The 14,775-nt window shown below is 42.9% G+C and overlaps 1 protein-coding gene across 4 annotated transcripts in view; it reads left to right on the top strand.

Moving 5' to 3' along the window:
• kif26aa (kinesin family member 26Aa) overlaps window positions 1-14,775 on the top strand; it is a 183,739-nt gene that overhangs the window by 101,423 nt on the left and 67,541 nt on the right. The gene's annotated exons all lie outside the window — the stretch shown is intronic.

Below are 14,775 nucleotides of genomic sequence, written 5' to 3'. Positions count from 1 at the left end.
AGAGGTGATGAATACACTACACTAATTACAGTGTGTGAGAGACTTGCTGCTTGTCCCTTCGCCTCAGCTACAGGAATGAAGAGTGGTGGGACTCAAGGGTCTCTTCTCCTGTCAAGTGAGTGCCCTTGGACAGATTGCCTCTCTCTCTCTCTCTCTCTCTCTCTCTCTCTCTCTCTCTCTCTCTCTCTCTCTCTCTCTCTCTCTCTCTCTCTCTCTCTCTCTCTCTCTCTCTCTCTCTCTCTCTCTCTCTCTCTCTCTCTCTCTCTCTCTCTCTCTCTCTCTCTCTCTCTCTCTCTCTCTCTCTCTCTCTCTCTCTCTCTCTCTCTCTCTCTCTCTCTCTCTCTCTCTCTCTCTCTCTCTCTCTCTCTCTCTCTCTCTCTCTCTCTCTCTCTCTCTCTCTCTCTCTCTCTCTCTCTCTCTCTCTCTCTGTCTCTCTCTCTCTCCCTCTCTCTCTCTCTCTCTCTCTCTCTCTCTCTCTCTCTCTCTCTCTCTCTCTCTCTCTCTCTCTCTCTCTCTCTCTCTCTCTCTCTCTCTCTCTCTCTCTCTCTCTCTGTCTCTCTCTCCTCTCCCTCTCTCTCTCTCTCTCTCTCTCTCTCTCTCTCTCTCTCTCTCTCTCTCTCTCTCTCTCTCTCTCTCTCTCCACACACCCATGCTAGGACACACATACGCTGCCCTCTGCCTTCACTGGCAGTGCTCGCTTTGATTCATCGCACTGGTTGGCTGCTGCCAGGGGAGTGCTGAGCACCTGTCAGTAACAGCTTTATAATCCACAGTAAGGTATGAGGAGGCACGGGCGCAAGGCCCAAACACACATAGGATTTATGAGTGGAAGTGTGTGAGCCGGGAAAGGGGGTGTGTGCGTGTGTGCGTTTGTGCTGAGCCAGGGACAAGGTCCTAGGCTATGCTGTGTGTATTGTGTGTGTGTCAGTGTATGTGTGTATGAGAGAGAGAAAGAGTGTTTATTGGGTGTGTATTTGTGTGCATATCAAATCAAATTGTATTTGTCACATACACATGGTTAGCAGATGTTAATGCGAGTGTAGCGTAATGCTTGTGCTTCTAGTTCCGGCAATGTAGTAATAACCAACGAGTAATCTAACCTAACAATTCCACAGCTACTACCTTATACACACAAGTGTGTAAAGGGATAAAGAATATGTACATAAAGATATATGAATGAGTGATGGTACAGAACGGCATAGGCAAGATGCAGTAGATGGTATAGAGTACAGTATATACATACGAGATGAGTAATGTAGGGTATATAAACATAAATTGGCATAGTTTAAAGTGGCTAGTGATACATGTATTACATAAAGATGGCAAGATGCAGTAGATGATATTGAGAACAGTATATACGTATACATATGAGATGAGTAATGTAGGGCATGTAAACATTATATTAAGTGGCATTGTTTAAAGTGTTTACTGATACATTTTTCCATCAATTTTCATCAATTTCCATTATTAAAATGGCTGGAGTTGAGTCAGTATGTTGGCAGCAGCCACTCAATGTTGGTGGTGGCTGTTTAACAGTCTGATCGCCTTGCGATAGATGCTGTTTTTCAGTCTCTCGGTCCCTGGTTTGATACACCTGTACTGACCTCGCCTTCTGGATGATAGCGGGGTGAACAGGCAGTGGCTCAGGTGGTTGTTGTCCTTGATGATCTTTATGGCCTTCCTGTGACATCGGGTGGTGTAGGTGTCCTGGAGGGCAGGTAGTTTGTCCCCGGTGATGCGTTGTGCAGACCTCACTACCCTCTGGAGTGCCTTACGGTTGTGGGCGGAGCAGTTGCTGTACCAGGCGGTGATGCAGCCCGACAGGATGCTCTCGATTGTGCATCTGTAGAAGTTTGCGAGTGCTTTTGGTGACAAGCCGAGGTTGCATTTATTGTAAATGGAAGGGAGTTGTGTTTGCAGTGTTTGTGCCTGGGAATGTGTGGACAAAATCCACATTTCAATTTGATCAGATTTGTAATATTTTTGTTATGTCATAATAACATGAAAACTAGACATTGATTTGTTGCCTTACTTCTGTCCTAAAGGGCGAAGTCAGGACTTCAACCCAAGTTACAGTACAAAAGAGATTTAGCCAAGTCTGACATGGGCAGAACAGACTCACACTGAAGCTTGCTTACTGTCCATACGCCCCTATAGAAAAACCCAGTGAACAGACTTCATAACTTAATTCTGTCTGCAATGTCTGCTTAGTGCCACTTTGTGTCAGGGCATGTCAGGGTGCATTAAGTACCTTTATACGTTCAGGATGGGGGAGAGATAGATAGAGGCAAGTCTGATCACAAATCAGTTTTAGACCTTACATCTCAGACGTGCACCCCAGATTCTTATCAAATGACATGAATGCGCTATAAACAGATACTAGATTTACAGTCTTTGATCAGTCTTACTGTGCATCTCTCAGATCTGTACATCATGTTCTTATCAGGTGACCTGGATGAACATGACTTTCATCTAGTCCTGGATCAGTTTTGTATCTTAGACCTCCACCACTAGCTGGCATAAAATACTCTGACATTTCACTGGAGATTCAGGATGTGAGATCGTCTGTCACCTGCTGCCATTATTATTGTTAGAAATGTATTTTGGTGTTATTTTTGATACTATTCAAATTTAAACATTCCCCTTTTAGGCTCTTGCTGTTTAATTTATTCTAGGCTGGCAAAGAGCTTTAACCCTGGGAATTTGAGGCGTTGAGCTAGCAAGGCCAGAGTGCTTTTAGCAATCATGTTAGTTTGAAAATGATTTGCCTTAATTCAGTGAGCTTTCGGTTGGCTGCTAGCCAGAAAGGGGCTCCCTACTGCCTCCATTCTTTCTCCCTGGCCTTTCTTTCTTTCTTTCTTTCGCTATTTATTTATTTCCTTCTATCCTTTTCGTTGGCATACATTCTTTAGTCTTTCCTTTACTTCTCCTCTCTCACCCCTTCTGTTGCCTCTGTCTTTTCTTTCTTCTGAATTCTCAATTCCACCCCTCTCTCTCACTATCTCTCTCTCTCTCTCTCTCTCTCTCTCTCTCTCTCTCTCTCTCTCTCTCTCTCTCTCTCTCTCTCTCTCTCTCTCTCTCTCTCTCTCTCTCTCTCTCTCTCTCTCTCTCTCTCTCTGTCTCTCTGTCTCTCTCTCTCTCTCTCTCTCTCTCTCTCTCTCTCTCTCTCTCTCTCTCTCTCTCTCTCTCTCTCTCTCTCTCTCTCTCTCTCTCTCTCTCTCTCTCTCTCTCTCTCTCTCTCTCTCTCTCTCTCTCTCTGTCTCTCTCTCGCTATCTCTCTCTCTCTCTCTCTCTATCTCTCTCTGTCTCTCTCTGTCTCTCTCACTATCTCTCTCTGTCTCTCTCTCGCTATCTCTCTCTCTCTCTCTCTCTCTCTCTCTCTCTCTCTCTCTCTCTCTCTCTCTCTCTCTCTCTCTCTCTCTCTCTCTCTCTCTCTCTCTCTCTCTCTCTCTCTCTCTCTCTTTCTCTCTCTCGCTCTCACTCTCTCTGTATCTCTCTCTCTGTATCTCTCTCTCGCTCTCACTCTCTCTGTATCGCTCTCGCTCTCAATCTCTCTCTGTATCTCTCTCGCTCTCTCTCTGTATCTCTCTCTCTCTCGCTCTCACTCTCTCTCTGTATCTCTCTCTCTTTCTCTCTCTCTCTCGCTCTCACTCTCTCTCTGTATCTCTCTCTCTCTCTCTCTCTCTCGCTCTCACTCTCTCTCTGTATCTCTCTCTCTTTCTCTCTCTCGCTCTCACTCTCTCTCTGTATCTCTCTCGCTCTCACTCTCTCTATATATCTCTCTCTCTTTCTCTCTCTTGCTCTCACTCTCTCTCTGTATCTCTCTCTCTGTTTCTGTCTCTCTCTCGCTCACACACACCTACCCTCTTGCTCCATTTCTCCCCCATGTCTCCAGATCCCCCCTGAGGTACCCCACTAATCCTAGCCTTTTCTCATTTCACACTCCACGCTGTCATAGATGAATGCTAATAAGATCACCAGAGATTACCTGCTTTTCATTTTTAAAAAGCCTCAGTGCTTTAACCTCTATTGAAGGGTTGAGCAGCATGAAAAAAACACGTCTACAGTAATGAGCCTCATCCCTGTGTTACGGATAGACAATGAGCTAAACAATGAACAGTGCAACGGCAATGAATGGGCGACAGGCAGTCGACACAGAACCTGTGCATGTTATGTTCGGCTGGATATCGGAATATCAGAATCTTTACGTTCCTCCGTTGATTCTAGTAGGCATAGTCATATTCATCTCACTGCATTCTGAACAGATCATTTTATTGTATGAGTGTATGAGAATAGCAGTGAAATAATGGTTAACTAATTGTTTGGCTAGTATGATCCCGCAGCAGCTGTACCTCCCTCCCCTACAGTTTTCCTGGCTCACACCACAAGCATGCAAACGGCGGGTGGGCTTGTAACGTTAGATTAATACGAGGTTGATGCTGAACAAACGACCGCGGATCATATTTCCTAATTCCATACAAAGCTAAGAACAACAGGTTGGCTTCATCTCAATCACAGCTATGGAAGCCTGGGGAACGCGGCAACTGTTGACACTGTACTTTGCTTCAGAGAACCATGTAATGTGCCCCCACACTGCCACAATCAGCTAGCCCTGACATGGAACCACACTGTGGGGTCGGGCGCTATGACACAAGCCCCTTAATGGATCCCTGAATTAGCGCAAAAAAAGGGCCTCCGTGTCTCCTGGGTCTCAGGAATGTTTACAATAAGCGTCAGGGCCTTAAACTAACATTTTTGACTACCAGCCACTGTGGCATGTAGATTTTTAAATCGAACAGCCAACTCAGATTTATTTACCAACCCAAATATTTTGTGGGGGATTAATTAAACACAAAAAACACAAAACAAAATGGATGATCATGCTTAGTAATGTTTCTAAAACAAGGAATGTATTAATGGTAAGAAGTAATGTGGTATATATTCTTATTTCATTTTAAATTTTGTGACCTGAGCCTTTTAACCAAAATATCACAGATGAGACAAAAATGTTCAGCTGCCCCTTTAAGCTTACCGTGGTAATGGGGCCACTCCAGTTAAAATCTGTCTCGTAGAGGCCGACAACGTCTCTTCGCTAGCAGTGGAAGCAGTGAGCCCCGTGTGTGACCCCCGCCAACGTGGCTGGTGAATTAGACATTCTTACCCGCCAATACCAAAATCTACCCACATTTGGTGGGTCATGGGTGGCGGGTGTTCATTTTAGGCCCTGGGAGGTGGCCTAATAGCACAACGCCACGTGAAAGCAGCTGTCCCAGAGAATCAAGACAAAGGCCTAACCAGGGGGCCAAGCAGTGGCCCATACTGGGTTTGGCAGGTGTTGTGGACACCCGACGGGAGACCTTCTATCACAATTATCGTTGAAATGCCATGGCGGCAAGGTCACAAGTCAAAATCCCCTTTCTCCCCTCAATAGCATCTGACATCATATACATTAGATGTTACATACTGTTCATGGTAGAGGGAGCACAGAAGAGGAAGGAGAGGATGGGAGTGTTTTAGAACACAGGAAAAAGGAGAGAATGGGAGTGTTCTAGAACACAGAGGAAGAACAAGAGCATTGGAGGGATCTAGAACACAGAGGAAGAATGAGAGAATGGGAGGGATCTAGAACACAGAGGAAGAAGAAGAGAATGGGAGGGACCTAGAACACAGAGGAAGAAGAAGAGAATGGGAGGGATCTAGAACACAGAGGAAGAAGAAGAGCATGGGAAGGATCTAGAACACAGAGGAAGAAGAAGAGCATGGGAAGGATCTAGAACACAGAGGAAGAAGAAGAGCATGGGAAGGATCTAGAACACAGAAGAAGGAGAGAATGGGAGTGATCTAGAATACAGAGGAAACAGGAAGGAATGAGAGGGATCTAGAATACAGAGGAAACAGGATGGAATGAGAGGGATCTAGAATACAGAGGAAACAGGATGGAATGGGATGGATCTAGAATACAGATGAAACAGGATGGAATTGTTGGGATCTGGAATACAGATGAAACAGGATGGAATGGGAGGGATCTAGAATACAGAGGAAACAGGATGGAATGGGAGAGATCTAGAATACAGAGGAAACAGGATGGAATGGGAGGGATCTAGAATACAGAGGAAACAGGATGGAATGGGAGGGATCTAGAATACAGAGGAAACAGGAGGGAATGAGAGGGATCTAGAACACAGAGGAAACAGGATAAATGAGAGGGATCTAGAATACAGAGGAAACAGGATGGAATGAGAGGGATCTAGAATACAGAGGAAACAGGATGGAATGGGAGTGATCTAGAATACAGAAGAAACAGGAGGGAATGAGAGGGATCTAGAATACAGAGGAAACAGGATGGAATGGGAGGGATCTAGAATACAGAGGAAACAGGATGGAATGGGAGGGATCTAGAATACAGAGGAAACAGGATGGAATGGGAGGGATCTAGAATACAGAGGAAACTGGAGGGAATGAGAGGGATCTAGAATACAGAGGAAACAGGATGGAATGGGAGGGATCTAGAATACAGAAGAAACAGGAGGGAATGAGAGGGATCTAGAACACAGAGGAAACAGGATGGAATGAGAGGGATCTAGAATACAGAGGAAACATGATGGAATGAGAGTGATCTAGAACACAGAGGAAACAGGATGGAATGAGAGGGATCTAGAATACAGAGGAAACATGATGGAATGAGAGGGTTCTGGAACACAGAGGATGAAGGAGGTTGTGTCAGTTTCCTCATTGCCCACACCTTATTTGATATTAATTAATTCCCCCTGATAAAGGAAATGCAGGGAGTCCCAGATAATGGAAATACTCATAGTATTCAGTTTCAGTCGGGATCAAAACCGGAGACATGAAGGAGGCGATACAAGAAGACACTCCATAATTCAACAAAACTACAGTATCTGTCTCGTCTCAGTTGGGGGGAGACATATGGAATCTCTCATTCACTCCTCACGACACTCACCATGAGCAAGCTTGTGGAAATGTTTAGGCCAAGCATCTGGATGTGTTTGATGGATCTCTCAGGAAACGCGTGAGGTTTCACTGAAGGCCAGAACAGTTTTAGAGGAATGATGGGATGGATGGAGGGGTGATGAGAGCCCCAGTTTCTGACACATCTACACAAAATGTCCAGCACTGATTTGTGACCTGCTTCCTGCGCTGTCTGGATGATGGAGTTACTGTTGAGAGGTCAAGCTGCTCGTTCCCACAGAGCTCAAGACAACAACACTAAAACCAATGCAGTTTCCTAACCTCCTCATAGTGAAGTGAATGTTCTGGGAGTTTTATCTTTCATTGTTTCAGATCTCACCTCAACATTAGCATGGAAGACCTTAAGTTTCAAGTTTTAATGTCACATCACTGTTTGTGAGTGGGTGTGTAGTCAGTGGGTGTGTAGGTGTGGGTGTGTAGTCATTGGGTGTGTTGGTGTGGGTGTGTAGTCAGTATAAATGGACTCTATGTGTGTAGGTGTGCAGTCAGTGTAAATGTACTGTGTGTGAGTGGGTGTTTAGTCAGTATAAATGTACTGTATGTGAGTTGCCCAATATCATATGGAAGGCCTTTGTCCAACCTCGTAGACTCTGACCAGACAATAAACCGTAGCCATTGCCTGCAGGCAACTGACCGAGTGGCCTCATGGGCGGAATGTTATTCAGATTTTTTAAAATAATTTCCTAATTAATAAACGTAATTTTTTTTTAAACCGCCAAAAATCCTGTGTTTCTATGTCAACCGGTTTTGTTATTTGTCTTCTGTGATGAAAATAAAAAGTAACGCTGGACTGCAAACTCAAAATCTAATACATTTCAACTCATGGTACAGGTATATTCTTTTTTTAAGCCCATAACCATGTGTGTGAGATGTATACTTTTGTTTCAAAGTAAATTTGTTTAAGACTACAAAGAAACACTCTGTGTGACCCTGATTGGTTAAGAACCAACCAGCATCATAGCTATAGATCGCAACCGGCATTAAATGTATCTTCATTCCTTAATTCGACCACAACCATAATCAGTTTGTGCACAGCTCCTGGACGGACACAAAAACTGACACAACAGCTGGAGCTCCCTTCCACTGCATGGGAAGAGAAATAGAACAGACACCCACATCAATCCAACACCCCTCCTCTATATGTCTCCATATGTTCCCCATACCCCGATGGCCTTGGTCAGAGAAACCACTTCTATACCATGTCTGCCAGAAACTTTAAGACACAACAGAGCTCTCGTGTTCGCGTGGCATCTGGGTTATTTCAAGGCTTCCATCCAGCTAGCTGTTGAACATATATCACAGTCTGGGTAATGCATGCATGTCACGCAGCATACATCAGACTGTCAATCTGTGGGGGCTCGTGTTTGGCAGAAGGCTAGGACGACGATATGGGTTTCATCACGAGGGACATAATGGTGGACAGAAAAGACGAGCTGGCTGGTCAGGATTTTGCTGTTTCTAAACCTCGGTTTGGGAAAGTGCAACCCTGCCATTGAGAACATATTTGTACTACAATAAAACATTCCATAAAAGAAGAAATCAAAATTAAGGAAAAAATGGCTCCATTAAAAATATAGTTTGTGAAAGGATTTTTTCTCTTTTCGAAATGCAATTTACATAATATATGACCTCTGCTAAAAGTCTATATCGGTCTATATTAAGACCAGAACTGACTCTACTGACTCTACTGACTCTACTGACTCTGACTCTACTGACTCTAACACTACTGACTCTACTGACTACTGACTCTACTAACTTTACTGACTCTACTAACTCTATGAACTACTGACTCTACTGACTCTGCTAACTACGTACTATACTGACTCTACTAACTACTGACTCTATTGACTCTAACTCTACGGACTCTAACTCGACTAACTCTACTGACTCCACTAGCTACTGACTCTACCAACTCTACTGACTCTACTAACTACTGACTCTACCAACTCTACTGACTACTGACTCTACTTACTCTACTGATTCTAACTACTGACTCTACGAACTACTGACTCTACTGACTTTGCTAACTACTGACTCTACTAACTCTACTGACTACTGACTCTACTAACCCTATTGACTCTATTGAGTCTACTAACTACTGATTCTACTAACTCTACTAACTATTGACTCTATTAACACTACTGACTCTACTGACTATAACTCTACTGACTCTACTGACTCTACTGACTACAAACTACTGACTCTAACTCTACTGACTCTACTGACTCTAACTCTACTGACTACTAACTCTACTGACTCTACTAACACTACTGACTACTGACTAATAACTCTATTAACTCTACTGACTCTACAAACTATGCTGACTCTACTAACTACTGACTCTACTGACTCTACTAACTGCTGACTCTACTAACTACTGACTCTACCAACTACTGACTCTACTAGCTCTACTGACTCTACCAACTCTACCAACTACTGACTCTGCTAACTACTGACTCTACTGACTCTACCAACTCTACTAACTACTCACTATGCTAACTATGGACTCTACTAACTCTACTGACTCGACTGACTTTACTAACTCTACTGTCTCTACTGACTCTATGGACTCTACCAACTACTGACTCTACCAATTCTACGAGCTACTGACTCTGCTAACTACTGACTCTACTATTTCTACTAACTCTATTGACTCTACTGACTCTACCGACTCCACTATCTACTGACTCTGCTAACTACTGACTCTACCAACTCTACGAGCTACTGACTCTGCTAACTACTGACTCTACTAACTACTAACTCTACTGACTCTACCAACTCTACTAACTGCTGACTCTGCTAACTACTGACTCTACTAACTCTACTGACTCTATTAACTCTGCTGACTACAAACTATGCTGACTCTATTAACTACTGACTCTACCAACTCTACTATATTCTGACTATGTTAACTACTGACTCTACTAACTCTACTGACTCTACAAAATATGCTGACTCTACTAACTACTGACGCTACTGACTCTACCAACTCTACTAACTTCTGACTCTGCTAACTACTGACTCTACTGACTCCACTTCAAACGCAGTGCCTCTTTGCTTGACATCATGGGAAAATCAAAATAAATCAGCCAAGACCTTGTAAATTGTAGACCTCCACAAGTCTGGTTCTTCCTTGGGAGCAATTTCCAAATGCCTGAAGGTACCACGTTCATCTGTACAAACAATAGTACGCAAGTATAAACACCATGGGACCAGTGTTGTCCTCTGGTCTGAAGAAACAAAAATAGAACTGTTGGGCCATAATAAACATCATTATTATCATTAACAACATCATTATGTTCGGAGGAAACTTGCAAGCTGAAGAACACCATCCCAACCATGGGGTGGCAGCATCATGTTGTGGGGGTGCTTTGCTGCAGGAGGGACTGGTGCACTCACAAAATATATGGCATCATGAGGTAGGAAAATTATGTGGATATATTGAAACAAGATATCAAGACATCAGTCAGGAAGTTAAGTTTGGTCATAAATGTGTCTTCCAAATGGACAATGACCCCAAGCATACTTCCAAAGTTGTGACAAAATGGCTTAAGGACAACAAAGTCAAGGTATTGGAGTGGTCATCACAAAGCCCTGACCTCAATCCTATAGAAAATGTGTGGCAGAACTGAAAAAGCGTGTGTGAGCAAGGAGGCCTGCAAACCTGACTACACCAGCTCTGTCAGGAGGAATGGGCCAAAATTCACCCAACTTATTGTGGGAAGCTTGTGGAAGGCTACCCAAAACTTTTGACCCAAGTTAAACCATTTAAAGGCAATGCTACCAAATACTAATTGAGTGTATGTAAACTTCTAACCCACTGGGAATGTGATGAAAGACATAAAAGCTGAAATAAATCATTCTCTCTACTATTATTCTGACATTTCACATTCTTAAATGTGATCCTAACTGACCTAAAACAGGGAATTGTTACTTGGATTAAATGTCAGGAATTGTGAATTACTGAGTTTAAATGTATTTGGCTAAGGTGTATGTAAACTTCCGACTTCAACTGTAGCTGTATAGACCATCTTTGGTCAAACCTTAGAGGCAGAGAAAGGAAGCAGTCAGTCTGAAGTCTTGGGCGAGCAGCTGCCTATTCTGACTGGTCCCCTTGTTGAAGTGACAACATGAGAGAGGGAGAGTGGAAGTATAGAAGTGTCCTTAGTGGTTAACAGGAAGAATCTGACAAGGTATTTAGCTGAAACCCAAAGCCTGATGGGGGATTGTGAAAGCTAGTGACAACAAGCTAGTGGCTGTGGTCAGGGTGGACGAATTGCTCTTGCTAATTTGACAGAGTTGAAAAGGAGTTCCAGTGACACAAGACCAATGTGTAGGACCATATATACCCTACGAAGCCATTTACTCTTCTCATTCTCCATCCCTCATCTGAATTAACTCGTCTTTTGTCTTAAAGGACATGACAGATGTAAAATCATGTCAGTGTGCCGTGCGGATCCTTGATCCTTGGTGATGCTTCAAGATAGAGAGCTCTATTTTAGCACTAGCATGCTGACCAATGACCTCATTAGTACTGCCTCAAAGGCAGTAGCTACTTTAACTCTATTGAATGTCATTGTCCTTTTTACACGGATATTTTCCCAAATGCAAGATCCATGGCTGACATACATAACCGCCAGTGGACCTGGCTTCTCCTGGGTGCATTCTGAGGCCATTTCTACCAGTCATAATGGTTCAAGTCTCATGCTGGACAAGGTAAAAGAAGACAACACTACGTACAGTACATGGTGTCTTTGATATGATCACATTTTCTAGTAATTCTGCAAGACATTTTATGAGCAATTAATTTTTCACATTTAGCATAATGATGGTTTATGTTACTAAAGGAAGTTCAAGGACATGCTTACACATTGTATTGGAACAGCTTATCTAATGCTCTGAAGTAAACTGTTTCAGTTTAAAACTGTGCAGGTGGAGATGCTTTGAATCCTGGTTACCTCACGACCAAATATGTGATATTACATCCGTGTGTCTAGCATGCGCAGTGCTCTCATCATAGTTGTAGAGGCAGTACTGGTCTTCCATTTCTATTAAAGAATCAAATTGTCTAAGAATCCTGAGCCACGTGCTGATTTATCGACTCATGCGGATATTAGTGTCCCAAAACACCCTGAACCACTGTCTGTCGACTGCTATTGTTTGCTCTTTGTAAGAGCATTGGTTTGTCCTTATAAACTGTCATCCATCCAACTCAATCCATCCAACCCAATCCATCCATCCAACCCAATCTATCCGTCCAACCCAATCCATCCATCCATCCATCCATCCATTCAACCCAATCTATCCATCCAACTCAACCCAGTCCATCCATCCATCCAAGCCAATCCAATCCATCCATCCAACTCAATCCATCCATCCAACCATCCATCCATCCAATCCCATCCAACCATCCATCCATCCAACCCAATCCATCCATCCAACCCAATCCATCCATCCATCCATCCAACCCAATCCATCCATCCATCCAACCCAATCCATCCATCCAACCCAATCCATCCAACCCAATCCATCCATCCAACCCAATCCATCCATCCAACCCAATCCATCCATCCAACCCAATCCATCCATCCATCCAACCCAATCCATCCATCCAACCCAATCCATCCATCCATCCATCCATCCAACCCAATCCATCCATCCATCCAACCCAATCCATCCATCCAACCCAATCCATCCATCCATCCAACCCAATCCATCCATCCATCCATCCAAACCAATCCATCCATCCATCCATCCATCCATCCAACCCAATCCATCCATCCATCCAACCCAATCCATCCAACCCAATCCATCCATCCATCCATCCAACCCAATCCATCCATCCAACCCAATCCATCCATCCATCCAACCCAATCCATCCATCCAACCCAATCCATCCATCCATCAACCCAATCTATCCGTCCAACCCAATCCATCCAACCCAATCCATCCATCCATCAACCCAATCTATCCTTGATATAAACCCTTGATTAACTGTCTCTGACCTGTCTATATAAACCCTTGATTAACTGTCTCTGACCTCTCTATATAAACCCTTGATTAACTGTCTCTGACCTGTCTATATAAACCCTTGATTAACTGTCTCTGACCTGTCTATATAAACACTTGATTAACTGTCTCTGACCTGTCTATATAAACCCCTGATTAACTGTCTCTGACCTGTCTATATAAACCCTTGATTAACTGTCTCTGACCTCTCTATATAAACACTTGATTAACTGTCTCTGACCTGTCTATATAAACCCTTGATTAACTGTCTCTGACCTGTCTATATAAACAATTGATTAACTGTCTCTGACCTCTCTATATAAACACTTTATTAACTGTCTCTGACCTCTCTATATAAACACTTGATTAACTGTCTCTGACCTCTCTATATAAACCCTTGATTAACTGTCTCTAACCTCTCTATATAAACCCTTGATTAACTGTCTCTGACCTCTCTATATAAACCCTTGATTAACTGTCTCTGACCTCTCTATATAAACCCTTGATTAACTGTCTCTGACCTGTCTATATAAACCCCTGATTAACTGTCTCTGACCTGTCTATATAAACACTTGATTAACTGTCTCTGACCTCTCTATATAAACCCTTGATTAACTGTCTCTGACCTGTCTATATAAACCCTTGATTAACTGTCTCTGACCTGTCTATATAAACACTTGATTAACTGTCTCTGACCTGTCTATATAAACCCCTGATTAACTGTCTCTGACCTGTCTATATAAACCCTTGATTAACTGTCTCTGACCTCTCTATATAAACCCTTGATTAACTGTCTCTGACCTGTCTATATAAACCCTTGATTAACTGTCTCTGACCTCTCTATATAAACCCTTGATTAACTGTCAATGACCTGTCTATATAAACCCCTGATTAACTGTCTCTGACCTCTCTATATAAACCCTTGATTAACTGTCTCTGACCTCTCTATATAAACCCTTGATTAACTGTCTCTGACCTCTCTATATAAACCCTTGATTAACTGTCTCTGACCTCTCTATATAAACCCTTGATTAACTGTCAATGACCTGTCTATATAAACCCCTGATTAACTGTCTCTGACCTGTCTATATAAACACTTGATTAACTGTCTCTGACCTCTTTATATAAACCCTTGATTAACTGTCTCTGACCTGTCTATATAAACCCTTGATTAACTGTCTCTGACCTGTCTATATAAACACTTGATTAACTGTCTCTGACCTGTCTATATAAACCCCTGATTAACTGTCTCTGACCTGTCTATATAAACCCTTGATTAACTGTCTCTGACCTCTCTATATAAACACTTGATTAACTGTCTCTGACCTCTCTATATAAACACTTGATTAACTGTCTCTGACCTCTCTACATAAACCCTTGATTAATTGTCTCTGACCTGTCTATATAATCACTTGATTAACTATATAATAATAATAATATATGCCATTTAGCAGACGCTTTTATCCAAAGCGACTTACAGTCATGTGTGCATACATTCTACGTATGGGTGGTCCCGGGGATCGAAACCACTACCCTGGCGTTACAAGCGCCATGCTCTACCAACTGAGCTACAGAAGGACCGTCTCTGACCTGTCTTTCTGACCTAATGTTGTAATGTCCTCTTGATAATCTGTTGTTTTATGTCAGTGATACACTGAAAGATATAAAAGGTACATACAACCACATCACTCACTCACTCACTCACTCACTCACTCACTCACTCACTCACTCACTCACTCACTCACTCACTCACTCACTCACTCACTCACTCACTCA

Source organism: Oncorhynchus gorbuscha, linkage group LG12 (assembly GCF_021184085.1).
Source record: "Oncorhynchus gorbuscha isolate QuinsamMale2020 ecotype Even-year linkage group LG12, OgorEven_v1.0, whole genome shotgun sequence".
Lineage (NCBI taxonomy): Eukaryota > Metazoa > Chordata > Actinopteri > Salmoniformes > Salmonidae > Oncorhynchus > Oncorhynchus gorbuscha.
This window is presented reverse-complemented; position numbering and strand designations above follow the sequence as displayed.